Below are 27,079 nucleotides of genomic sequence, written 5' to 3' on the forward strand. Positions count from 1 at the left end.
CTGGACTGTGTTGCTAGAAGAGGCGGGACCTACACGAGTCCCCACATCAGCCAGGAGACAGTGGTGGAGAAGAGGTGTGTGTGACAGGCAGAGACGGATAGACAGATGGAATGTATAACTGTGGTCTGGCTGGTGGGGGAGTTGAGTGGGTTCTTTCCCCTGGATGGCCCTGTTGCCCTGGGGGGCTGACCCTTGCTGGCTTCTGTGTGGTCTTGTTCCTCTGGTCTTGGGGAAATGGCAGGAGCAGGTGCTGGCAAGTGAGTGGCTGAGCTACATCTTTGAGTAGTTGTGGGTGTTGTCCTAAGGCCCCGGTGCGGGTCTGTTCCCTTCTGTATAGGCCTCCATCTTCCCTGCTGAACAGCTGATGTGGCAGAGCAGCCCAGCCATCCTGAGAAAACATGGCACCTGCCCTAAGCAACCTCACTCATTCCCTGCCCCCGCAGTGACTTTCCTGCTTGTCGTGGGTGGTACAATCACACTGCTGCGAGTTGGCCAGCCCGAAGGCTCTGTGCTTTCCATCAGTTCGCCCAGGGCAATGGACAGCTAGGCCTCTGTGCTCAGGTGTGTCTGTTTGCGAGCTACTCTCTGGGAAGATGGCCGTGACCTTTATTTAGCCTCAGAATGGAGATTTCTCTCTGTCTTTGGTGTTAATGAATTTCTGCATGGATGGGAGACCATGCAACAAAGAGAAGCCAGTGTCCTCCAGCCTGGCCCTGCACTCAGAGGTCACCGAGCGACCCTTCCAGGTCAGTTTTGAAAGGTACCTTCCCCCATGGCCTTTCCTGGCATTGCCAGGTGGGGGCTGATGCATTCTAGCAGGTTCTAAAGTATACCTTAGTGTGTTGTTGACCACGTGTGCTTCCCCCTTCAAGACCGATTTAGAGCACACTGCCCCCACCCTGCCTGGGGAGAGGGATTGGAAATAATGCAATGCGACAAGTCCAGCCTGCAGCATGGAAAGCTCTGGAGGGTGAGCCTGCTTGGCTCTCTTTCTGCCTACAAAACAAGTCCAGGGGTGGTGTTTGCAAGCCTGAGGTGGGATTTCCTCTTGCTGGCCCTAACCTGCCCTGGAATCTCCTGGGCCTGTCTGTGGGTATTGGGGAAGTTGACGCTGCCCAGCTGGGCTGTTAGAATATTCCAAACAGGCTCACGCTTGCCAATGCACAGCACATCTCTCTGTGCCTCCAACCTTGTGTTTCTCTCTCTCTTTCTTCTTCTTTCTCTTTTTGTTCTCTGTTCTTCATGAACACTGGTAGTTGTGACCCAGGACAGTGAGCCAGCACTGTCAGCAGTAAGATACTCTGGATGCTTGGGCCTTGACCACAGTGGCCACCATCCCTGCCATGAAAACAGTTGGCCTTTTGTACAGGAAGTGGTCATAGACCGTCTTCCCTGGCATGGCACTTGTCCATTCTTGGGCTGCCCGGTTCATTCTGCCATGACGTTAGTGGATGCCGGCAGGACCGGTAAACTTAGCAAGTGCTTTGTGAAAGGACTGAGGAGGCTTTGAATGTGTCAGAACCCTGGCGATCTCTGCTCATGCCTGTGTGGCTTATTTCAACCATATGCTGTGTAACGTGTTGTCTGGTCTGCCTGCAGAATGGCCGGCTTCTTTTTGGGCTGGCAATTGGTGTCCCATTTGTAGCCCAGTGGGAAGGATCCATTCCCTTTTAGCATTCTGGTCTAATTCATTGGAATCTGGAATGTTCAGAGTAGGGGAGCAAAATATACTCACATGAAACATAAAGTATACTTTTACATGCATGAAATAGACTCTCATACAGAGTATACTTAGGAAGTATACTCATATATGCATGAAGTATGCTAGTGCATGAAGTGTGTTTGCATACATGAAATATACTCTCACATACATTAAATATACTACTACATACTTGAAGTGTACTCCCACATTAATGAATATATACTAACACACACAAAGTATACTTACAGCAGGTATCAGAATATGCATGAAGTTTACTCATATACATGACGTATATGAACACATGAAGCATATCAACACCAAGATATACTAATATTCCAGAAGTATACTCACATGCACACACACGAAGCATACTTACACACACTTGCATAAAAGTATACTCACATATGCACACATATGTAAAGTTGTTTGGGGCTGTCTTCAAGCCAGTTGCAGATTTTATCATTTACGGTGTTGGCTACTGGGCCAGGCCTTTGACTTATATTGTCTTAGTTCTTCTCTGGGGGGAGTGGTGTTGCCCATGGTGTGGGTTGTTAAATGGGCTCTCTCTTTGATTCCTGGCCATGGCCCCCTGAGGGGGAGAGCTGGATGCAGACTCCCACTCCAGGCTTGTCTGTAACAGAACCTGAACTCTGCATCTTGTTCCAACTGCTGCTCAGCCCTCAGGATGGACTTACGGTGGGGAGGGTGTAAAGAGCAGATAGATGGTAGTGACCTTCAGTGTGCTCAGGGCCAGTGCTGGAGACCTGGATGCACATCACCTTCTTCCACCCTGCACAGCAGATATGGGAGGGAGGTGGACATGGAAGGGCAGGGCGCTGAGTTTCACCAGTGGTCACCCAGGTGAGGCTGATGGAAAACAGAGCTCATCCTCTCCTTCCTGCTTCTCAAACTAGAACTTTGCACCTTCCCTGGGCTCCCTGCAGGGTGTGCCATCGTTTTTTCAGATGTCCCTCGATGTCCTCTGTCCCCTTTCCTGCTTCCCATCCTGCCTGAGTTGGCAGTGGCTTCTGCTGCTTATCCCAGGTAGCAGTCAGGATGGAGAACATAGCTATCGGGGCTGAGTTGTGGGAGCATAAATACGTCATGACTGCAGCAGAGTGGGCACCGAGTGACACCCTGAGAGTTCTATTTTTTCTTTAAAGAATTATTTATTTATTCAGGGTGAGACAGAGAGCCTTCCATCCACTGATTCACTTCCCAAATGCCCACAACAGCCAGGCCTGGGCCAGGCCGGAGCCATGAGCCCAGAATGCCATTCAGGGACCCTGTGTGTTTGACAGGAACCCAAGCATGTAGGCCATGATCCACTGCCTTCCCAGGAGTGTTAGCAGGAAGCTGGATCAGAAGTGGAGCAGTCAGGACTCAAACCAGGGACTCTGACATGGGATGTGGCTGTCCCAAATGGCCACAGTGTGTACCCCCACTGAAAGCCTTAAATAACACAGGTAATTACATGATCCTTATGCTCAAGATGAGATCATGAGGCAGGGCCATCGTTGCAGGCCTCTGCTGACTTCGATGGACCGCCTCACCTCTAGGCAGCTGTCTGGGCTGTCCTTGGAGGAGAATAAAGGCAAAGGTAATCCCGACCTGCTAGGCTGACAGTGGACTGACACCCCCCACCCCCCCAAGCCGTGACACTTTGACAAGTTCTTTGCTGGCCTCAGTTTCTCTTCTGAGGGAAGGGGTTAGACAACTCTTTAAATATTTGTGGCTTTGCAAACCCCCTAGTACCTGTTACTGGCACTTGCATCTGCTGCTGTAGTGTAAAAGCAGCCATCGCCAACTTGTAAGCAGATGCTCTGTTTGTGTTTCAATAAAACTTTATGTAAGCCAGAGTTGACACCTGCACTGAATTACTCCTAAGGTTAGTTTTAAGCTTGAAAGGTTGTCATGTAGAAAACAGATAAATAGATAATGATAATCTGGGTGTCTATAGACTACACCCAAAGCAATGCATTCTCAGTAGTAGTGAGCATGGTCTATAATCAGCAAGACAGTCTTAACCATGTTCATGTTTATTTCTGGACTTTGTGATGCACAAACAGTGTAGGGATTCTTTATTTGGAAAAGGCCACTATTTATAAGCTGGAGTCTTTAGCCTATGAGTAAAACCCAGAAAAACCCTACAGTATTTTCATCTCCCTGCTGCACGTGCTAGATCTAAATCTGTGAAACTCGGAGTTGTGAGGCTCAGACGTTACAGTGAGGACAGTTGTGTTGATGGAGAGAGTGACGTGTGCCCGAGGCTAATGCTTTACTCCATTTTCGGATGTGCTTCTTGAGAGTGGCATGTTATGTAGGCAGCAGATCTGTTGGGTCCGTGATGCAGCTGATGGCCAGAAAGATGATGTTGTCCGAGATCAAATAGCCTCTGCTGGGCCGAACCAGGAGGGTCGCTTGCTTCTGTGCGACCTGCACCTTGCCCCTTTCACCATGTATAAAACTCTGCCTCTCACTTTGCCAAGAACCAGCCGCCTCCTCAGAGGGAACCAGTTTCGTTCATTTGTCAAAAACGCTGATATTCAGTAATTTATTTTGCTGCCTTGGGTTTCTTACTGGACGTTATCTGTGTGCATGACTTCATCCAGCCAGGAGTGATGTATCTAGACTGTTCTAGAAAATGGCAGGTAAGTGATGGCTGAGATACACCCAGACGATGGATTGCCCTGTTCACCACGGTTCTGCCTGCAAAGCCCCCCGGAAGAGTGCAGCTTGGTAATTAAAATGCACCAGATCAAAGGAACTCCACGTCCACGGGTTTCCTCCTTCTCCTTCTCCCCTCTAGGCCCCTCCTTCGAGTACCCGGTCTCTTAAATTCTCACTTATAGGATTTTGGAGATCAAAAAAGGCCTTTAAACTTAATGAATTCTCGACTTCATCCTGGATGGAGCTGTTCCGTACCTTTCAGCTGTTCCCCACCATGATAGGGCTGCCCGGTGCGGGGCTGGCTGGGTGAGTCTCACTTTATAGAACTCCCATGAAAGCGCGCTGCCCGCGTGTGGAGGCTTCCAATTATACTTCACATGGTGAACTGTGTAATTAGTTTGGAAGACTTATGCTTAGTCATTGGTTTATCCTAATCGGCTTTGGCTTTTCCCAACAACAAAGTGAGCTTATTTTGCTAAGCTGAACCGACTCTGCACCCTTTGTTCCTGTCTTTTATTGTCTCATTCCTTTCATTCTGTTTTACTGCCAAAGTTCTGTTTCATTAGGCCTACAAGTCATTTCCAATTCAGTGGGCTGCTACAATCCGCCTTTATCACTGGCCTGCCCTGGTTCCCATGTCCCTTCTGGGCCAGTGCCCGAGTTTGCAGTTGGACAAGAGGGGTTTAACCCCTTCCTGTGCCGGTCTCTCAGTGGGGTGGGTGGAAAGAAGAGTCCTCCAAAGAAACCCCTGGAAAATCACAGCTCTTGGGGCTGTGCCAGGCTCTGGGCACCCTTGGTGTTGGAGTCGGGCCATGTGTGCGCCTATCAAAGTGAACTTGAACTCCAGAGAGTGGTGCTTGGAGACGTTTTGGAAAAACTAAAAAATGGAAAACAAGAATAAGTTGGCTTCTTCGTACCATGAGGATGAGATCTCATTTATTCTGTGGAGGTGTGGGAGAGGGGAGGGTGCTCAGCAGGGCTTATGCTCTGAGCAAGTATTTGATACCTGTTGTTTGCTAGCTGCAGGTTTCAGGTACAGGTATGACTGTGGTATGTCCACAGCTGCTGCTCAGATCCTGCTTTTGGTATCGCATGTGGGAGGAGAAAGATCTCTGAAGGAAAATATTATAAAGCCTTTGAAATGTGGAAGGCCAGTGATTTGTGAGAAAATACGTAAGCCAATTGCCCTACTCCTGGCTGTGGACTGTGACCCGGAGGCAGAAATGGCTCCCTTCCCAAAGTGAGCCGTGTGCTGTGCAGGGAGGCCTGCAAAACAGAAGTCCTGTGTGTGCTGCTGGACACTAAGCCCCTTGAGGTGCATGCCTCCCTAAGTGGTCTGTGCAGGTGGGGGGACTGAGAAGTGGTCAGCGGGCCCCGGCCTCACCCACCACCTGCCCCACCTCTCTCTGGATGATCTCCCTATCCCTAAGGCCCTCTTCGGTTCCAACTGTGGGGTGGACCTGGAAGGGCTGTTCCCCACTTCTTGGCCAGCTGTGTTGAAGGCCTCTGTTGTGAAGTGTTCATCCCTGCAGGGCCAGAGCGAGGCCTGCAGTGCTCTGGGTGTCACTCATTGTGTCTGGTTTGTCTGTCTCTCCCTTCACAGGTGTCTCACACAGGGTGGGGACTGCGTGTGCCCTGTGATCCCTGGCTGAGCTGCTCATTGGGAAGAGTTGAGGTTTAATTTTTTTTTTTTTTTTTTGGTTGGGGGAGAATGTGGCCTCCTCTGCTTTCCTCCCCGCCGCCCCCCCCCCCCCCCCCCAGCCAGGTGGCAGCAAGCAAACATGCTTTCCCCTGGGGTAACAGGATCCCGGGGCTTCACAGGTAAACCCTCCCGCTAAACAACCTTGTGTTTTCCCTGTGAACATGTCCTCCCTGGAGCAATTCTGCTCCCACCCACCTGGACTCAGAAACAGGCTGAGTGCTCTAACCTCACCTCTCCTAAATCTTCAGCATGTGGCTTCTCAAAGGGGCTCCTGAAATAGTGAGTCTTTAGGAAAACTTCCCATTTCCCTTTTAGTGTATAAAATACAGCCAGCTGTCGTGAGGCGAAGGCCTCAGACGTTATTATTGCCCTGTTAACAGTGCTTTAAAGTCTCCGGATAGAAAAAGAGGCTGCCTTCCGGGTGGCAAGCTGGAACACTTGCAGGTTATGCTAATGAATGCCAGTTGGGTTGCCTAGAAGGTAGATGAACAAGGCCCCAGCTCCCTGGCCTTGCTGTGTGTCTGTGTTTCCCAGTGTGGTTTAGCCTTCATTTTTCTGCTGGTTCAGGAAGAGGGAAGCCTTGGGCACAAAGGAGTTAATGAGCCTGGTGCGGGAGGCAGTGCAGAGAAGCAAGAAAGCACTTCCAGGCTCACCTTCCCAGAGTCCTCTGCAGAGGTCATTGACAATAGAGTTGTTAGCATGAGAAAGAAAGCCTTTCTCTCCCTCCACTGAAAATGCCCCAGAAATCGTGGCTCAGGCCTGTGCCAGGGGGTGCGAGGGGTGGTTCTTACCAGAGAGAAAGCTCAGTTCATTAGACTTGGCATGGAACTCGAGCTCCATTGTGGGGTGGAGTGAACATTGATATGGAGATTCCTGCCGGGCCCCCGCCCATCAGTTGGGGTACCCTGTTACATGAGTCCTGTATGCTTTTCTTTCTTCTTTCTTGGTCAGATTCGAATTAGTCTCTCCATAGAAAGGCCAGTTCTGTCCTCTTACTGCCCTTACATCTTTACAGCACTGTGTATACTCGGGTTTGGTGTTTGCAAATTAGCTCCAAGTGGGCTGCCAGTCTGTACTTCCATTCGAAGCTGTGATAGTGGGAGCCTCAGGAAAAAAAATGTTAATATGCAGGAAAAGGCAGAAGGGTTGTGTCTCTGACTGTTGCTAACCTCACCAGTGCCTTTAAAAGCAATCATGAGGCACACGGCTGATATTTAATAGCTTTTAGCTGATTATTTTTCTTCTCCTCCTCTTTCTTTTCTATCCAAGTTGACCTGGGTGTACTTGAGCGGAAATGAAGTCATCCAAATGCTGAATTAGAATAATCACAGGCCTCTAAGAATGAAATGGAAGCAGAGATTAAATGGTGGCGGGAGAGCTGGAATTAATAAGCGCCAGGCAAACTTTGCATAAGATAAGTAGGAAATAGGGTAGACTGGATGTGTGTGTGCCGTTTGCAGTTTCCCCTGCCCTGTGTTGTCCGAGTCGAGTCCTGTTGCTGGCAGAGAGGGCCGTGGTTTCCTTGAAGTCCGCGTACCTTCTTCTCAGCCTAGGTGATGACCCTTTCTCCGTTGTGGGATGTTTGTGCGACCGTGATGCTTCCAGGACAAAAGAATCTGGGGGAGATGATTGCCTGTTGAAAGTAGGGGGTGGGGGACAGATGGAAGAGGATGAGAGTCTGGGTCATCCTACGTGGCAGGCAGACTTAGTATTATGGGCGGATTCCTGCTTGTGTAGAGAAGCTGGGACAGGATGAAGGAAGGGTGCCTGGCTGTCCCCATTTGCCTGGGACTGTGAGGGGGTCCCTGGGGCTGGGGCTTGTGAACCAAAATGAATCAGTATCCTTAAATAGTGGAGAGGCGAGAGAAGTCAGGACAGTTGGCCTGGCACCCTTAACCGGTCAGAGCCTTCCATGGCCACCTCCAGACAGATTGACAGATTCCTTCCGGCGTGTTCCTAACTTCATACCTATTTACCTGTGCCTTCTTGCTGTAACCCAGCAACGGGGCCGAGCCAGTCCTGGATTTGCATGACAGGCCAGTAAGCATTCTGTGAGCAAGTGGGCAGTGTGTGAAAGGAAGGCAGGAGGGACAGACCTATAGTCATGGCTCATCACTGACACAGGCTCCTGCAGGCACCTAACTTGGGGCACTTTCAACAGGAATTATTTCTGTGTCTCTTGGAAATAGAAATTCCGCCCCAGTGCAGTCAGTGCGAAGTGAGCTGCTTGTGGTTAAAGAACAAAATAAGGATTTAATTAGATTAACAAGCCCAGCAGTGGTTTGTTTACAGGAAGCCGTTTTTTGGTGGTCTGTTGTAGGAGATGTCCTTTGTGCCGGGGGATTAGTTGTAAGTTAAAGATTTTTGGTTGCTGAGGTCTTTTGATTGTCTTGTGTCACTGGTGGCTGACTTGTTTATGGAGTGTTAGAATTTGAAAAAACAATTTAAGGTGTTTTCCATGTAAGGAAAAAGTAGATGAGAGTGTGGACTGCTCCCAGACAGAGGCCCTGACCTTCCTCCAGCTCTCCTGGGGGCGGCAGAAGGACTGGGCAGACTACAGGGAGCCCAAGTGTTGGAGCTCTTAGCAAGAGAGCTGCAGATGCTCTGATACCCAAACAGACATTTTTCAATTTTAATCCTTTAAAAAAAAAACCACTCCACTTCTCTTACCAATAGACCTGTTTTAGTAGCAAAAAAGACACTGTGGTCACAGCAGTCTGTCCCAGTAAGCTGGCACCTGTGTTGCAAATTCAAGGACTCTGCTCACCCGAACCTTCCTGTCCTAACTGCACCAGCAACTCCATGAAACTGTTCAGTTGGGGAAGAAGACTGGGGCAGTGTAAATGACTTGTTCAAGACCCTTCAGCCAGCTGGCCATGGTTCCTCAGTTTACTTCCTGGCCTTCTGGTGAAGAATCCTGGGTTTTAACTGGCTCTGAGCTGTTGGTGCTGGGGCTGTCCCTTTGGGGTCATGTGGTGTCCTGCCCAGCAGTTGGCAATGCCAGAAACCACTATGGCACATTTTCCAGGAGGATGACTTTTAGGTTATAGTTGTTTGTTTAAAACATATTATATTAGAATAAATATTATGGCACAGCATGCAAAATTGGTTTTGAAAAGTGGTGCAACTTCAAGACACATTAGGGTAGCCACTGGCTGCACCAGCCTCTACTCTTGGTCATTCTGGGCTGTCCCTTGGTCTCCTTGACCGTTAGGAGTACTTGGGTAGCACAGTTGAGAAGTGCTGCTATTTACTGTGTAGCATGGGATTGGCAAACCTTTTCTGTACAGGGCCAGATAATAACTGTTTTTAGTTTTGTAGCCCAGATGGTCTATTACAAACACTAACTCTGCCATTGTGTCACAACAGCCAAAGACAATATGAAAATAAATGGTTGTGGCTGTGTTCCAATAAAACTTTATTTACAAAAGCCAAGAGGCTGCCAGATCCGATCCTCAGGCCCCGGGTTTAGTGTAATAAGGGCAGGGTGGTTTATACTCAGACTACCTGGTGTCAAACCCAGCTCATCTATTTACTATACTAGCTCTGTAACACTGGACAGGTCATTTCACTTCTTACTACCTCAGCTTATCTATCTGCAAAATGGGGTAACTGTGGTAGGTACTTAATACCCAGGATTGCATGGGATTTAAATGAGCTGGTGCTCTTTAGTAGTTCTTAGTATCGTCCCAGAAGCAGAATAATTGCTTAATCAATTTTTTATAAAGATTTATCTATTTATTTGAAAGGCAGAGTTATAGAGAGGCAGAGGAGAGAGAGAGAGGGGTCTTCCATTCGCTGGTTCACTCCCCAAATGGCTGCAGTGGCTGCAGCTGGGCCAATCTGAAGCCAGGAGCCAGGAGCCTCTTCTGGGTCTCCCATGTGAGTTCAGGGGCCCAAGGACTTGGGCCATCTTCTATTGCATTCCCAGGCCATAGCAGAGGGCTGGATCAGAAGTGGAGCAGCCAGGACTCAAACTGGTGCCCATATGGGATGCCAGTGCTGCAGGTGGCAGCTTTACCCGCTACACCACAGCGCCAACCCCACTTAAGCAATGTTAAAAACATTGGCTGTTGTGCTTGTGACCTCTGAGACCAGGTCCTCTAGAGTTCCATCTCCAGCCCTCTCCGGTAGTGTAATTCCAGTGCAGCCGCCTCTGTATAAACATGTGTATGTGCACGTGTGCACACACGCACACACTTCCGTCTTGCCCATCTGTCCTGGGATGAGCTTACCGCTCTGTTCTAGCCCCAGCCTGGGGATGATGCACCTGGCGAGCCCTTCCTGAACCTTCTCTGCAGGAAGCTGTGGAAGGTTTGATGGGATGCACCCCAGGCTCACTGCTGCTGGCAGCGTGTACATGCGACCTTCAGGCTGCTCTAGCCTTCAGGGATGGTGTTGAACTGATGGGGCCAGTCAACAGTTCTGTGTGGGCCTTGCTGGTGAATGCTTCACACCTTTTTTTTTTTTTTATAATTAAACCGTTTTTTGAGATGGTGGAGGATGTTGTCTAGAAATTGTCTCAGTGTTGTTTAATCGATTTTTATTAAGATTTACGTGGTATATTCATCCAGTCACCTGCTTATTGCATTTATTTTGCCTCTTGGGAGAGCGTTTCACATCCTCATTTAAGATTTCCTTTTGCCTTACCTGTGATTCTAATAAGCTTGGTTTTCTGGCTTTTGAAATTATAGCAGATATTAATGGTGGGAAACTGTTAATAAACTCATGGAGGAGAACCAAGAGTCGCAAGTGAGCAGCTCGGTGTTGCAAGGCCGTTTAGTGCGGGGGAGCAGCCATCCTTCCTCGTTAGGCCTGGAAAGCTCAGCCTCTACAGCTTCCTGCATCATTCCTTTGCTCATTGACTAATTCAGCAGAGCTTGATCATCTTCTTGAAGGCTCACACTGAGCTAGGAATGGTGGCACATCAGGAGTGAAACCCACAAGATCCCTGCCTCCTCAGAGCTGAAGCATGTGTGGGAGGGCGGAGAACCAGGCACAGGTAAATGAGTAGATCATGAAAGTGATCACAAAGTGTATCATAAGAAAAACAAACCAGGCACCAAGAGAACCCATAGTGGGAATATGAAAGACGGAATCTTGGTTTATGAAGGAGAAAGTCAAGGGCGATGTCTGGTGCAGCCACTAAGCAGCTGATAGGGACATCTGGGCCCGCAAGGAAGTGCCTGGGTTTGCTGCTCGCCTCCAGCTCCTGACTCCCGCTTCCTGCCACTGCAGACCCTGACCATGTGGGCATTTAGGGGTGGACCAGCAGATGGGAGCACTCTCCCTGGTTCTATTTCTCTCTGTCTCAAAACAGAGGAAAAACAATCAAATACGTGGAGCCTCTTTGCTCCCGCACTAGTGTGAATTCCGCCAGGGTGGGGCTGGGTCTGTCACTCCCGGTGCAGCGGCAGGGCTAGCCTGGATTGTAGCTGGTGCTCAGCACATGGTGGTGGAATGGATGGCCCCTCGGTGTCCGAGGGTGGGGCCAGAGGAAGGAGTGCCAAATGGTAAAAATTAGAATTGTGCTTTTAAAAACAGGCCTTTGAGAGAAATAGTTCTCTGGAGCAGTGCTGGAGAAGGAAGCCACCGTTCCTCTGGAGTAAATTTGTTATTTCCACTGAAGGAAAAGCTTCCGAGAACTAAAGGAGCATCTAGGCAGGGGACCCTGGGCAGCGAGGCCCTTTCCAGAGCTGGTGGATTCTCAGCGGCTGTGGGTGTCGAGGGGCCACCCAGCAGCCCAGCGATCGGTGGTGTGTTGGGGTGCGAGGAGGGTAAACTCTGAGGAGTGCTGCTTGTGTTACCTTATCTGCCCTGCTCATTTTTTGCTGTTGCACCTGCCAAATGGGAGCTGTTGAGTGTGGAGTCTATGGGGTGCAGAAGCCATGAGTGTCTGATGGGTCTCCATTGGTAGGCGCCCTGATCTTCCACGAGGGGAACTAAGCAAGCATTGGGTTCCTTCCTTCTCCCCTGTAGCCCCGCAAGCCTTGCTCTCTGATGCTGAGCCAGGCTGGAGGAGGAAAGCTGCCCAGCACCTTTGGATGGCAGCACACATCTCTCTGACCTGGGCAGTGTGGCTGTGGATGGGCAGGAGGTGTTGCTGGGTGCATTTTTCCTTCTCAAAAGAATAGAGTGCCACCGAGGGTGCTTACTGCAAGACACACGGGAGCTGTCTGGGCTGAGGCAGCCCCAGTCTGGACTTCGGAATCAGGTGAGCCTGGACCTGAGTCCCGATGTTACCGTTCATTAGCAGCATTGTGATTGTGGGCAGTTGATTGACCTGTCCTGAGCCTTGTTTCTCCTTTGATAAGTGGGGATACAGTTTCATTTAAAGGTGGCTGAGGGCATGAGGAGAGACAGGTTACCCTGTGTCTGCACCCCCCTTTCCCTCTCTGCTTGTGTCTCCATCTCTCTCTCCCCTGTGTGTCTGAACTCCCAAATTGCTGACTTGCACCAGGTTTGCTCACCCTGACAAACTCCCTACTTTCATCTGCACAAAGCCATCTCCTCTATAGCAAATGGAGGGTTGTTGAATATTTTAGGGGCTCATTTCTCAGTCACTCCCATTCCCTCTGCCCCTTTCCCTCCGCAGCCATCAGCTCCGTGACAAATCCCGCATCTGAGATCGTGCTAGATTGAACCCAGCTGGAGCTACTGTAGGGGGAGGCCGATGGGAGGATTTGGCTTTTTTTCCTCGTATGCTAATGAAGTGAATATGGCAAGGAGTCACAATATTTTCTTTCCCAGCAAAGAAATGTTGTAGTAGGAGCAACAGCATGCAGGGGAAGCAAATGTGATCTTCCTGGATTCTCTCAAGGGAGGAATAGGACAAATTGTCAGCTTCTGTTGAGAAGATAATGCTCTCACTATGATAAATGCCAAGTTCCTATTGAAAACCCCCATCTTAATGGTGGCGTCCCCAAGTGCTCGGCGTACGCCTGGCGGCAGAGGCCTTCGGCACGGGGAAGCCGGTGTTTGTAGGGGGTTTGTTTTTGTTTGCGAGGAGAAATCAGCTTAAAGCAAATGAGACAGTGCATTAAAAATGTTCTTTTAAGGAAGCTTTATAAAGCTAACTGGAGTGCTCCCGCACAGCCTGCTCTTAAAACACACCTATGGGGAGACTTCTACTCTCAATAAATATTTCTTGCATTTGACTCAGATTATAGGAGACACATGAGACTGGAAAGCTGCCTAAAATAATTTTCCCTCCCATAGGAAGTCACTCCTGTAATTCACTTGCAAGTTATTTCCAAAGGCTTGTTCTGATAGAAATTGCTGTCTTCTTGTGGGCTGAGATTTTTCTGGTACTTCTGTCTGTAACATCCCTGCTCTACAAGGGTGTGTCTGGTTGTGTTTTGTTGAGCACACACCCTCCCTTGAAGCGCTTCTCAGGTTTAGTTGGCTTTTGGGAGTGCTTTCTGTTGATTGCTCTTAGCCACACTGGTGTAGCTGGTCTGCCCCAGGCATTGCTGGGGGCGGAGGGGCATCTGGGTTTGGGTGGATGGTGGGGGCGCGGCACAGTACAGGAGCCCTAAGGATACTGGAGACCACGGGAACAGCAGGAAGGAGGAGAAGGGTCTCTGTCAGCTGACGTGGAGAGACCCTGAGATGGTGGGGCTTCTCCAGCCATCCATGCCCTCAGTAGCTCAGTTCTAGATTTTTAGGTACCACTCTGGGCTCAGAGAGGTGAAGACAGAGAAGGCCCCATCCCCAAGGGGTAGGCAGTCAAGGAGTGGAAATTCCAGGGAAATCCAAGTGCAGTGGGGGAAAGAGAGGAGGAGCCTGCCAGCTGTCACTGGCACTCTACCTCTGCCATCTCCTGCATTCCCTGCCGCTGCCTTGGAAAGCAGATCAGGTCTTCCTTTGCTTCAGGGCCAGCCTGAGCACTGACCTGGGGAAGCTGCTTGACCAGGGGCCTGTTCTGGGTTCTGCAGAGGACCAGTGTTGGTGTGGAGGGTGGCAGGAGGCGCACGATGTGACTTGCTCCACACCCCTGGGAGGCACTGCCCTGCCTGTGCCTATGCAGGTTGCCCACATCGGCGGACTTGAAATCGTGAGGCTGATCTTGCTATGAGCTAGAGGGCAGGGAGGGAGGCTGTTGTAGTCGAGATGTCTGTGTTCACTCTGCCCAACCATGTCAGCTGCTGAGGATATACCCAGGGTTCTTCTTCCTGCCATGTGTCATTTCCTCTCTGAGATCTTGCTCCCCCACAGCTTCCAGAACCCACAAGGCAGGTTTATTTGCTTGTTTGAGCCAGGAGTGCAACAGTGGACCTGAAGGAACGGCAGCCTGGGGGTCTCGGGTGTAATTCCATCTCGTTATTGTGTCTCAGGTACATTTAAGATGGCATCTGCTAGAGAAGGGATTTATCAACCCCAGGAGACTGACAAAGGTGACTCCTCAGGAATACCTAGGACATAATGAAACTGAAGACCGTGGAAGTTTGTCTAGTGTCCCAAATCGAATGTATTAATTCTAGATACTTTAAGAAATCGCATGTATTTTCATATGTATGAGTCCTCGGCATGTAGGGATTTTAGAGTTGTTATTTATATGATTCCCATTGCTAGCACCCTGTTTATCTAGACTTGGGGCTGACAAACTTGGTCTGTAAAGGGCCAGACAGCAAATCTTTGGGACTCTGTAGGCCATCGTCTAAGTCCCAGCCGCTCAGTTCTGCTATTGCAACCAGAAAGCAGCCACAGACAGCATTCAAATGAATGGGCATGTGGGTGAGTTCTAGTTAGCTTTTATTTACAAAAACAGGTGGCAGGTTGGATCAGGGCTGCTGCCCTCAAGTTGCTATCCCCTGCTGTAGGTACTCTCGGTCTTCAATTTGAATCTCAAAGGAAGCAATGATTTCGTATAAGTGAATACTTTTTTTTAAAGGTCAGTCATAAACTGATATGAGGACATAGCATTTGGTATGCTAGTTCTTTTAATGTAGCCGTATATCAGAAAGGGACATCAAGTCAAGAAATTTTTGAAAACCAAGCAGACAAGGGGGTCTTCAAAAGACTCATGGAGGATGCATACTATGGACAAACTTTGCATGGAATTCAGAGAGATTCGTGGCACTGTTAATTCCATTTTCCATGAACTTTTTGAGGTACTGTTGTATAAAGACCAGGCAAGGTAGAGCAGACGTGAGCCCTGGCCAGTCACATGAGGAGCGTGGCAGTGGACAGGCAAGGGGTGAAGATCCTGGGGTCTTGCTTTTAACGGGTCATAGGTTCTGTTGTTCAGGGGCAAGTGCTCTCTGTGGCTGTGGCAGCCACATGCCAGAGCTGAGCCCACAAGCATGTCTGAAAGGCTTGCTCGTCATGCACCACGTGTCCGTTCACCTTCCTGATTGTGGAGGCCAAGAAGGAAACTCTGGGCAGCTTCGTGTCCCGGATCCTTGGCTGGGCTACCTTGTACCTGTGAGCTAATTCTGCTATCATCATCTGTCTAGAAGAAGAAAAACCCAGATCCACGTGGATTCTCTTGCACTCCTTAGGTCTGTAAAAATGCAGTGACATCAGCGACGTGTTAACGTGAATGTGGAAATTTACACTTGGAAAAATTTTTATATGAAACCTGTATTGAAAATTCAGGTAAACATTTACACGCTACAAAGAGCTATATATTTAATATCTGAAAAAACTCAATTTGATGCAAGCTGCTTATTTTGCCATTGTGTTCACGTGGGCTGAGGTTCTTAGTATGAAATGTAATTTACACAAATTAGGCCAAGGCAGGTAGAGTGTGAAATTGAATGGATGCCTTGATTTCTGTATTCTCTAGTAAAATTTGTCATTTTTGTCCTAGGAACTTTGAAATATGTTTTTTTTTCAAACAGCAAAGAAGTTCTTACTGGTTAAGAACGTGAACCAGCCTTAATTACAGACTGAAGAGGCATGTTTCACTGGGTTTTCTGGCTAAATATTAGAGTCAGCCCCAGCTGGGTTACCAGTAGAGGTAGAAAATTTAGGATTTGACATGACATATTATGCTTGTTTTTCAATCCCATGGACCAAGCCATTTAATAGCTTTGGCTGTGACCAGAACAGGTTGGGGTTCCTAGCTGTGTAGACCCAGAAGGGGCTTTGGGGGCCATTTTACAGATGAAACAACCTCAGCTCAAGAGTAATGCTGTGACATCCACACCTTAGCTGCTGCCTCCTTCCAAGGACAGTTGTCAGAGTCCTGTGTCCTTGTGTCAGCCATTGCAGTGAGAAAGGGTCAGATATGGGGGCTCCTGGCTTGACTGATAATCCGAGAGGAAGGAGCAACCCACATGCTCAGAAGGGACCCTGCTGGCCAGCTGAGAGGCCACATTAGCAGAGTTTAACAAAAGCAGAGGTGATTTAACCTGACCTTGTCAGCAGCTCGTGAGCCGTCCATGTCGGATCCCATCTGCTGGGTCCTCGGGCGGCGCTGTAGACCAGCCGCCGCTAGCAGGGAGTCAGGTTGCACCTGCAGGGTCTAGGACATCTGTGGTTGCATTTGATCAGCAAGGTAGACCGGGGTCAGCCCTGCTGACTTTGGAGTGAATCATTTCTGTCAAATAACTAGCAGCTGATGTTCGAGGTGCTCCGAAAAATGAGTTATGGGCTCTTGTGATTTTTATTTGTCTGTGGTGGCTTGGGTGGCATTTATCTCTCTGGTCCCTGCTGTCCCCGCCTCCCCAGCCTTTGTCTCCATCTGAGTCAGCATGACATGGTTTGAAAATTGCCTGTTTGGCTTTTAATGATGATTAATGTCCATAGCCATGTTTCAAATTTAGGCTCTCTTGAAGAGGCTCCGAGACTGTTACCAGGAGCAACCTGCTGAAGGAGTCGATGGCGTAGAGCGGGCCGGGCCCTCCGGGCCCTCCCCTGCTCCAGCCCGAATTAGATTCCTCCATCCTCCCTGCAGTGCCTGCGGGCCCTTCCCGGGTCTTTGGCACAAGGAGCCGCATCTGAGCAGATGGGAAAGGCCCTCTTGGTCTCTGTGTTCTTGTCTCCCAAGGGGGTACCTGGAATGGACCCTCTGTCTTGCGCCTTCCTCCCTCTCCCCAAATCAGGGAGGCCAACGAGGAGCCTCATCTCCTCAACAGCAGGTGCCTGTCATCTATCTGAAGATAGTTGCCAACATCTGGTACAATTGCCTCGGCAAACGCAGTAACAAGGCGGCCCGCGGTTCAATCGCAGAGCGAGCATCGCCGCTTTAATGATAACAAGCTGCTGGCCTCCCCTCTGAGATGAATGCATCTCACAGATGTTTGTCTAGTTTTGGCAATCGTATCACACTGTAGCTTTGGTGATTATGCTCAACTGGAGACTATTACAATAAAAGAAGTTTGAACTTGTTCCATTTTTACATCCCACCCCCTTCTCCCCTGTTCTGAGGTGTAATTTATATCAATGGCTATAATATTGGTTCCATTACTGAGGCCTCTTTCCTTTTTATTATGTCGGCAGAGCAGCAGCTTATAGCCTGGCTTCCTCCACAGGTTAATGTGTTTAGCTACATCAACGCTTTTAATGTCCACGCTTAATGGCCCCGTGGCAGTCCTCTCACCCTCCATCCACAGGAGTGTTGACACTGGGAGGCCGTGTGATTGCGCCAACTTAGTATCTCCAGCTGTAGATTGTTATGGCCGGTGCCTGTGTGCAGGGAGTGACCTGGGTCACGTAGACGCCTAGTGCATGTACAGGGGTGAGTGGATGGGAAGAAGAGGTTCTACCAGAAGGTAACAGAAAAACACCAGGCCTGCATGTGCAGAACTTCCCTGACATTCTTCCTGCTCTACTTCCTCCTCCTAAGCCGGTTCAGTAGACTCCTGTTGGAATAGAATAAATGCAAATCACATTGTGGTCAAATGGCATATGGAGTACCATCGGGCAGTTATGGCTGCAGCCCTCAGTTTTTTGGGCTTTAGTATTACACAGTGGTATAATATTTAGTACTGTTTCGTATTACACAGCTCTACGATCATAGCTCTGTGTGTGGAATTTGAAAGACACTGTCAATCCATTCAGATCCTGCTTAGTGCTGGTACTTCTCAGATTTTTTTTTTTTTTTTTTTTTTTTTTGACAGGCAGAGTGGACAGTGAGAGAGAGAGACAGAGAGAAAGGTCTTCCTTTTGCGTTGGTTCACCCTCCAATGGCCGCCGCAGCCGGCGCGCTGCGGCCGGCGCACCGCGCTGATCCGATGGCAGGAGCCAGGTACTTCTCCTGGTCTCCCATGGGGGGTCCACTGCACTCCCTGGCCACAGCAGAGAGCTGGCCTGGAAGAGGGGCAACCGGGACAGAATCCGGCGCCCCGACCGGGGCTAGAACCCGGTGTGCCGGCGCCACAAGGCGGAGGATTAGCCTAGTGAGCCGCGGCGCCGGCCCTCAGATATTCTTAGTAGCAGATGTCATTAATTGCATCTCCCCTGTGCTGATTGCTTTTTTGCAATATGAAAAGTTCATGGCAGATGTGTATCATGAAAAAGCTACCTGTGGAGGCCAACACTGTGGTGCAGCGGATTAAAGCCCTGGTCTGCAGCGCCAGCATCCCATGTGGGCACCAGTTCAAGTCCTGACTGCTCCACTTCCGATCCAGCTCTCTGCTATGGCCTGAGAAAGCAGAGAGGATGGCCCAAGTCCTTGGGCCCCTGCACCTGTGTGGGGGACCCAGAGGAAGCTCCTGGCTCCTGGCTTCGGATCAGCTCAACTCTGGCCATTGCAATCATTTGGAGAGTGAACCAGAAGATGGAAGGCCTCTCTCTCTCTGGATCTACCTCTCTCTGTAACTGTCTTTCAAATAAATAAAAATAAATCTTAAAAAAAAAAAAAAGAAAGAAAAAGCTATCTGTGGATTTAAAGTTTTTTGGTTTTTTTTTTTTTTTTTTTTGCAGCAAAACACAACTTATCTGTTATTTGGTTTTTCCATTAACTTTACAAGTAACCTTGTGCATAAATACATCAGTTTTATAGTAGCCTTGTGAGGTAGGTGTTCTTGTGTCCATTATCACAGATGAGGAAAACGAGGCTTGGGTGCCAAGCTGCCAAAAGACAGCGGAAGATTTCAGTCCAGTAAACTCCAAACCCGTGCTATTTCTCCCGTGGTCATTGTCATTTCGAATCCTGCTTGGCACCTGAATTGATGTCATGGAAAAATCTGCCCATCCAAGATGTGCCATATCCTGTACCTAGGTACTGGATAAATCACCATCCACACTTAATGTTTAAGCCTTCTTTCGTTTTAATTTGGACATTACATTGTCAAGGATTAGGGAGCATGGTTTTGGTAAGGTGTTATTTTTGGCCTCAGGCTTACGAACGGGTGAGTCAGCTTGGCTGTGGGTGTGTCATTAGTGGCAGGGCATCACGTGTTCTTTTCCTCAGCCAGAAATAGACACTGGTCTCTGTGCTGGTGACATTCGGGTGCATGTGCGTGTGTATGTGCGTGTGTGTTTGTGTGTGTGGAGGGCTCTGGGCCATTGGCACTGGGGTAGGAACCCCCTGCAAGAAACCGTCTCACCTTGGCCTCTGGACAGGACACTATTCTGTAAAGAGTTCTTCATATTCGTGGTTTTAGTCTGATAGGGAGAGGAAAAACTTACACTGAAAAGTTAAAATAAGATAATCTTTAAAAAAGAAAAGATTTATTTATTTGAAAAGCAGAATGACAGAATGGCTGGAAAGGTCAGGGCTGGGCCAGGCTGAAACCAGGAGCCCGGAACTCCATCCAGGTCTCCCGTGTGAGTGGCGGGAGTCCAAGCAGTTGGGCCATCTTCAGCTACTTTTCCCAAGTGCATTACCCGGGAGCTGGATTGGAAGTAGAGTGGCCAGGGCTCAACCTGCTGCTTGTCTTGGATTGCTGGTGTCATAGGTGGTGGCTTAACTTGCAGTGCCACAACGCCGATCCCAGAAGAGAATAATCTTTTTTTGCTACATACGAAAATAAAAATCATGTAATAGCTCAGGAAAAATACTAGTTCTCAGAAGTAGCCCAAAGTGTGAAGCCTGAAATCCAGCAGATAATCGGAGACTTGGAGACACGGCCTTTGCCATCAAAACTAGGTTCGAGTGTATGCTTTTAACCTGGGCCATACATGGCCATGGGAAAAGCCCCACACAGAAACGTAAAAGACCTGCTAATGCCTTTTCTGCCCTGGGGCAGCACTGACTTTCTTGGGGCCTTGGCTGTCCCTTCTATAAATTTCAGATTTATAGGCATTGAATGACATTTGGGGTTCGTTCCAGCCTCAGAGTTGCAGTCTCTTGGCTGGGATCTGCTTGTGGTTTTCCACGAGTGAAGTGTCTGTTTTGTGGATCACCACTGCCAGCTTCCTTCTGTGTCTGACCTAGATCCCAAGTTGGCCAGAGTCAGGTTACACCAAGCCTAATTTGCTATTTGGGGGTCTCCTCCTTGACCTCCCTGCTTCAGCACGGGTCTCTGCTGCCAGTAGTCATACACAAATTTTTGCATACCCACCAGAAGTTGGACATGAGGGTTCCCCACCCCCTCCTCCCTGCCCCTCCTTCCCAGGGAGTTCCTCCTTTTGGATGCTAGGAGCCAAACCACCAAAATGCAGCAAAGACATGTGGTGCAGCTTTTTCCAGTTTCTCTCTTGCAGTAGTTACAATATTATTAAAAATCCATTAAATTTTAATGTACCCTATAAAATATGTGCTCTTGTGAAAGCAAGCACAGATAATTATTTCTGATGAATAAACCAAGAGGACAAGAATGTATGAAGTTCATGCCGCAGCATTCAGTTTTTACTGTAGACATCTCCTACAGGAGCCGTGGCTGTGATGTTCCAGCTGGCCTTGTGGAGGAACCCTGAACTCTCCGGGGGGTTTTCAGAGCTTGTTATTACAGGGAGAGAAGAGCCATGTGTAGCAGATGCCTTCTGTTCAGCTCTTCAAAGCAGACAGCAAGGGACTGAACCAGTCGGGAGGAGAACAGCACTGTCCCCAGTACCCCAGGGTACTTGGGGCATCAGGGCAGACCCACAGCCATCTGAGGTCTTTCTGCCTGGTGGCCTGCACTCCTGAGCTAGTTTCTTTGCTTGTCCCAAATGGAGGATGGTCTTTCTGTCTTTGGGGCTTGTTGGGAGGAGCCTGTGCCTGGCTCAGGGGCAGTTCTGACGTGTGGGCTCCCTCTTCTCATCCCTTTGCTTTTCTTCCAAGGATCCTCAGGAACTTCTCTCACAACTCCAGACAGAGCTGCCTCCTGGTCCATGTAGCGTGAGGCCTGGGAGCTGTGAACGCATGACTTTGTCTGGTGTCACAGCTCGCTGGGCTCAGGACCTCCCCATATGTTCCTGAGGTGGTGACTCTCACGTTGTTTCCCAAAGGCTGCACCCGGCGGGGGGATCGTGCGGTCCCTGGTCAGCAGGCCCCTGTCCCTTGTGCTAGGGCTGCCTGTGGCTACTGCCCTTGATGAGGACTCAAGGCCAGGCAGCCTGTCCCCTGGCTTGGAGGTGAGGTGGCTTCGGACCTGGGAAGGAGCCCAGCCCAGCAAACCTTCCTGGGGTTCTATTCATGGCAGGTGGTGCCTGGGAGCCGACACCTGATCTGCTTTGCAGGTTTATGAGGTCTAACTTACTTTTCAGGGTCTATCCCTGCAGGAGGTAGACATAACTCAAGAGGTGCACCAAGCCTTTTTTTCCCAGGGTGGCAGAGATACATTACCCTCACACTCAGTCCTGCTCAGTGTCCTCTTTCTCAGAGGGGACGGCCCGTGCTACATGGAGGTGTTCTAGAATATTCCACAAACTAGAATTGAGACTGAGCTGCTAGGATCAGCACCAAATTTTGGGTGATCTATAAGGTTTATTTTTTAACAGCATTATGATTTTGTTTGAAGGTTGGGCTGCTGTCTGCAACACTGGCATATAGGTATGCTGGTTCAAGTCCCAGCTGCTCTGCTTCTAATCAGCTCCTTGCTAATGTGCAGGGAAGGCAGTGGATGATAGCCCAAGTACCCCTGCCACCCAGATGGGAGACCCGGAAGGAGTTCCTGGCTCCTGGCTTCAGCCTGGCCTAGCCTGGACCATGGCAGCCATTCGGGGAGTGAAACAGCAGAAGGAAGATCTCTTTCCTCTCTCCCTGCTTCTCTCCTTCCCTCTCTCTCCCTGTCTTTCCCTGTTTGTCACTCTTTCAGATAAGTAAAATAAACCTTTTTTTAAAAAAGACATCAACAACATTAAATATAGAAGTAAATAAATAATTAACATATCCCCTCATGGTCCATGGCCCTGGTTATGTGCTGGCGCCGGCACGTTAAGTGTTAAATGTGGTACGTAGACTCTTATGTAAATTGGGATCCTTCCTGATGCTTGTCAGATGACATCTTCCATTCCACAGTATTCCAGAGACATTTTCCCATGTCCGTGTGCCCTGCGCGGTCCTATCTGATGCCTTCATTGTTTCTGTGATATCGCTGTGCTGTGATTGACAGGCTCAGACTCTCAGTTAGGGACATTTAGGTTGTTGTCAGTATCATCATTATTTGGTATTATAACCAGTGCTGTCAGGACCGCCCTCATGAATGCGTTTCTCCCCTGCTCCCGCTATACTTTTGACCCAACAATTCATTTACAAGAGGGAGATAATGATACATTTTACAATATGCTATTTATTGCCAAACTGCCCCACAGGGAGGTTGTACTAATTTAGATTTCTACCAGGGAAGGCAGCGTGAGTGTAAACGTTGCTGAGCTTTGGTCTTCATATGTTTATGTCCATGTTTTTCTGAAATTTACATTTCTCTGAAATTTGTCACATGAAACATTTACAGAAGATGCGCTGAAGAGGCAGAACCCATTTTACCTTGACTTTCAAATGGTTTTACACCTCTCTCTGCTCCCCGATGATCTGTGAAGTCCTGAATTGTTTTGACTGATTGTGATTTGGGCAGCAGAATTTTAGGACAGAATAAGAGTTGCATGTAAGTTTCGGATTATCATCTTGAACCAGAAACGGCAGAAGATAACATGTTTTCAAATGGACATATTCGGTCCGGCATTTTAATGGGTTTTGATCATTGTTCCTAGCCCCATCCCAGTTTTGTCCTAGAAAGGATGTAACTAAAGATCAGTGGTGACTTTTCCTTCCTGTGCTGCATGTGGCAATGGGGTCCTGCCTGTGCATGTGTCACCATTCTTACTTAAATTTTGCATTGCTCTTCTAAGACAAAGGTTCAGCCTCTTACCTGTTCTCTCTTCTCACTGAGTGGGGACTGCAGAGAGCTGCTTTTGTGTGTGTCCCTCTGGTATGTGGTACAATAGGTACTCAGGTTGCGTTTTGTGATTTTTCTCCCATTACAAGGTTTGAGTTGACGTTAGATGGTCTTTGAGAGTCAACTTTTTTAAAAAGTCTTTTGTCCATTTTAATTTACTTAGTGAAAGGAATATATGTGGGGCTGAGGTGTCTCCACCACTGTGGGAGCCATGGGTGGAACACATGGGGCAGGTGAGGAGTGGATTTCCCTACAGTGTCTAGAATGTTGGGAGGGGGCTCAGGGCGCAGGTGTGGGGTACACATTGTCTTCTTCATCTTCTGTTACCTTTGGCATCTGTGTGTGATGGAAACCTTCTCCAGAGAGGCTGCAAGCTTGCAGCAGCCTCACTTCACTAGCGGTCTGCATGCTTTTCTGCCTTGCAGGGAAGGTTTTAGCGAGGCATGGCCTGTTGGAAGTGTTTGGCGAAGGGATTAAGAGGACGCAAACTCCATCCATGGTCAGGAAAGCGAGCAGTGCCAGATGCCCACAGCACCCAAAGCTTCTGAATTCTATGATCAGTGCTGCCATGGCTAAGCCAGGGCACAGGTAGAGGTCACGGGACAGGACTACCTGATTGCTTCGAAGGCACATCCAGCTCAGCTCAGTGTATGTGGCTCCTCCTAAAGTGGGGAGCCATTTGGTCCCAGTTCTTGGAGTGGCTGCAAAGCAGGACAGACCCTATAGTCCTGGCTTCAGGTGGGTTGGCTCCTCTAAATGGTTCCTGCCCTGCAGTTTGCTCTGATTCACACAGCCCCCAAGTACGCAGCATTGCTCCAGGATCTCTGGCGGGGGAAAGGCTGGCCCTGGCTTTGGACTCGTGTGTGTGTGTGTGTGTGTGTGTGTGTGATTAACTTCGGTAGTTTTGTCCTGATAAGAGGAGGAAAAGCTGATGGCATGCTGTCAGACACCAGGAGAGGTGTTTTCATGGGGTGATGTTTGTGCTGATGACCCAGTGACTCTTGCCGCCGCCGTCCTTCCTGACTGGATGTTTTTGGAGCTTCCATCCACTCACCCGGCGTCCTGGGAGGCTGTGATGAAGTGAGGACCATCTGTCAGGAACCAGATAGCAAGGACGTCTGTAGCACACTGAAGGTTGTCCTGGGTGAACCAGCAAAGCCTGGACTCCCGCCTCCCATCACTGACTGGGCTGCTGGGTAGGAGGAGTCATAGCTGGGGGTGTTGTCATCCTCAGAAAATTAAGCCAACACAGCAGCAACCCCCAGGTCATTCACATTCCTTGGAGAATGTTCTAAAAAGAATTAGGTAGGAATAGCTAAGCCAGAGAGAGCGTTTGTCTTCTCATCCTGGAGAGCCAGCTACGGTTGGCAGTTTGGGGCTGTCTGTTGCACATCTGCTCTGCGGTGGTCACGCTGGTGGTGAACATGGGCCCTGGAGGCAGGCAGGCCCGCCGCCTGTTTGTGGCCCCATCACTTCCTACTGTGTGACCTTGGACAAATGGTGTGTAAGGTACTGGTATGGTAGAACGTGTATTATAAGATCTGGGGTCTAACAGGGGACACATGCCTATGAGTCCTTAGCAGAGGACCCCACACACAGTGCCTGCTTCCTGTGAGTTTCATTTGAATCAAATATGCCTTCTTATTTGTAAGAATGGGACTCCCTCCAGTGTCTGAGGTTGTTAGCAAATGACCACGAACAAAAGTAACTGCACTCTGCCCATCCCTCAGAAATTCTGACACCACCAAGAAAAGTCACTTCCAATGTTAACATGATGCATTTTTTAAAAAGATTTTATTTATTTATTTGATAGGTAGAGTTACAGACAGTGAGAGAGACAGAGAGAAAGGTCTTCCTTCCGTTGGTTCACCCCTCATATGGCTGCTACGGCCAGCACTGCGCCGATCTGAAGCCAGGAGCCAGGTACTTCCTTCTGGTCTCCCATGTGGGTGCAGGGGCCCAAGCACTTGGGCCATCCTCCACTGCCATCCCGGGCCGCAGCAGAGAGCTGGACTGGAAGAGGAGCAGCCAGGACTAGAACCCGGTACCCATATGGGATGCCGGCGCCGTAGGCAGAGGATTAACCAAGTGAGCCATGGCAATGGCCCTAACATGATGCACTTTTAATGGTAAACGCCATCATTTTGCTGCAGAGTCATTAGGCATGAATGGCAAACTGTTCACGTCACTGATTGCAATATATTAGTATTGCTTTTGAATGTTTTTCTCCAGCTAAACCCTGGCCTGCCTTCTTTCTCTTCTGTGGTTTCTTAGTCTTGGTACTGAGTGTAGATGGTATTGCTGTGGGCATTTTTCTTGAGGACAGGGGTTCTGACTTCTTCCTTGTACCCAATGTCTGGCACATTGGGGCTCAAGATATGCCAGTAATCTAGGAAGCTGCCTGTGTGTTCATTACTGAACAGGTCTTCAGCTAACACAGAGAACCCTGTGGTGTTGGCCTGTTTTTATTGGGTTTCCTTTTTTGTACCTGACCTTTACCCTTCATATTCTTCTCCTTTTTTTTTTTTTTTTTTTTTAGATTTATTTTATTTATTTGAAAGGCAAAGTTACACAGAGAGGTAGAGACAGAGAGATCTTCCATCCACTGGCTCGCTCCCCAAATGGCAGCAACAGCTAGAGCTGGGCTGATCTGGGCCAGTCCGAAGCTAGGAGCCAGGAATTTCGTCCAGATCTCCCATGCCTGTGTAGGGGCCTAAGCACTTGGGCCATCTTCTGCTGCTTTCCAAGGCCATAGCAGAGAGCTGAATCGGAAGTGGAGCAGCTGGGATTCAAACTGGCACCCATATGGGATGTCCGCACTGTAGGCCAGGGCTTTAACCTGCTGTGCCACAGTGCTGGTCCCACCCTCATCTTCCCATGTCAGATTCCAGGGCTATACTCAACAGCTTCTATCCTGCCGTACTGGGAAAAATGGAGGCCATGGAGCAAGGTCATGGTGACAGTTGGGTGAGAGGTCAAAGGATAGAGCAGGAGGCAACTGTGGTCGTTTGGCTGTGTGAAGGATCTGGGTTGATTGCCCTGCCCACCTCTTCTGCTTGGATTTGCTTTGCCTCTGCCTATGAAGCCTGTGTCTGGAAACTGTGCTGTTTATTCCACTGTTAGAAAAGTGCCCCCGATTACTGAAACCCATCCAACGTCCAGTGCTGGCTGATCACAGCCCTCCCTCATTGGTGAGCTGGAGGGCCCTGGAGGCAGTGAAGGCCCTGTAGTGGTGCGTCCTGCTAGCACTTGTGTGTGGGCCCACCCCAGCAGGTCCCTCTTGGCTGCACTGGGTCTGGGTGTCTCGTTCTGCACCTCACCTCACCCAGGGGAACTTCTGCTGAGGTCTGGCTGGTCTTGGGTTGGATCTGGCACTTGTGGCTGTGTGTCCCTGGCCTCTCTGACCTCCTTGTCAAAGTGAGAACAGTCTTCTACCTCCCATGTGCTGGGCAGGCTTAGCAGAGAGAATTTATGCAGAGCCTCTGTCACAATTCCTGTGCTTACTCGGTGATGATGGTCATCAAGCTGTTTGGGGTATTTTAGCATGTCTGGTACCAGCCATCATCATGGAAAGTTCTAGCTAACCTTGGGTCAGCTGGAGAGTCCCCACCCACCTGTTGGCATTACTCTCCCTGATAGTGTAATGTTAACCGACTACTCTTAGTTAAAGGCAGTGCGTCTGTAAGCTCCAAGTGACCATATTACCTGCCCATCCAGCTTTCACTGGGCCTCATTCCTGATCTGGGCATTGTGTAGTGACACAACATCAGTTTTTAATCAATAGGCTGTCTTGCT

The 27,079-nt window shown here is 49.2% G+C and overlaps 1 protein-coding gene across 22 annotated transcripts in view; it reads left to right on the plus strand.

Moving 5' to 3' along the window:
- The window catches only part of MSI2 (musashi RNA binding protein 2), a 397,399-nt gene that overhangs the window by 144,413 nt on the left and 225,907 nt on the right, over window positions 1-27,079 (plus strand). The window lies entirely within an intron of this gene.

The sequence above is a fragment of the Oryctolagus cuniculus genome, chromosome 17, assembly GCF_964237555.1.
Source record: "Oryctolagus cuniculus chromosome 17, mOryCun1.1, whole genome shotgun sequence".
NCBI lineage: Eukaryota > Metazoa > Chordata > Mammalia > Lagomorpha > Leporidae > Oryctolagus > Oryctolagus cuniculus.